The sequence below is a fragment of the Cyphomyrmex costatus genome, unplaced genomic scaffold (assembly GCF_001594065.2).
Source record: "Cyphomyrmex costatus isolate MS0001 unplaced genomic scaffold, Ccosl1.0 scaffold30, whole genome shotgun sequence".
NCBI classification, from domain to species: domain Eukaryota; kingdom Metazoa; phylum Arthropoda; class Insecta; order Hymenoptera; family Formicidae; genus Cyphomyrmex; species Cyphomyrmex costatus.
The window spans coordinates 588,000-588,918 of record NW_017277125.1 but is presented as its reverse complement, the minus strand read 5'-3'; positions in this window follow the sequence as shown (position 1 = coordinate 588,918).

Sequence of the window (919 nt, the reverse complement as noted above, 5' to 3'; positions counted from 1 at the left end):
CGAGAACTCGCCGCCAACGTGATTTAAAGGTTAAGCCGAGGTTGGCCGCGCGCGCGGTCGGCAAATCGACCGTAAGGGCTCCGTGGTTAAACTTAAATCAGACCTGCATTTAAGCCGGCCTCGATCGAGCGCTTGTTACATTCAATTCTCGCTCGTGCATCTGAAGGGCCGATTAGAACACTGAGTGTCCACCGACACTGAGTTTCAGCTCTGTCTAGCTGTATTTGTCAACGACGAACAAATGGGATGTATAAAATATAAAAGTATCTCGACAAGAATCTGATCGTGATGCAATCGCATATTATACTTATCATGTATTATATCAAATTTAAAAAATTGATATTTGTATAACGTCCATTACTGTCAGTAGATGCTTAACTTCAACTTGATTTGAGTTAATCTTTATTTTTATTAATTCTTGAAACTAGAAAAAAATAAGTTGAACTGAGATTAAAGTTAATTTATATTACTAATATAATCATTAGTGCTGGAAAAATTGAAATAAAGTCAAAAGAAATATTTAATTAAAGAATGGCTCTATAAAAAAAAATACTATTTCAGAAATAAGTATTTTGCAATAGTAAATATAAAAAGGGCAAATATAGTATTTGTATAGACGCATCTTTTACATAAATATTTCCATTAAGTCTATTTCAAATGTTTCCTTGCACTAAAAACATCTATTTACCATCATTTATTCCAACTATTGTAATTTTTCCCAACACGGATGATATTGTAAGAAACAATTTGTAATGGAGATGATAGCTGTATCATTTTCAAAGATATTTTATTTTCAAACAAGGTTTTAATTTCGCTACTACACATGCACAGAAAAATATCATTTTATTATTAAGAAAAATGTACTCTCTCTCTTTCTCTCTCTCTCTCTCTCTCTCTCTCTCTCTCTCTCTCTCTCTCT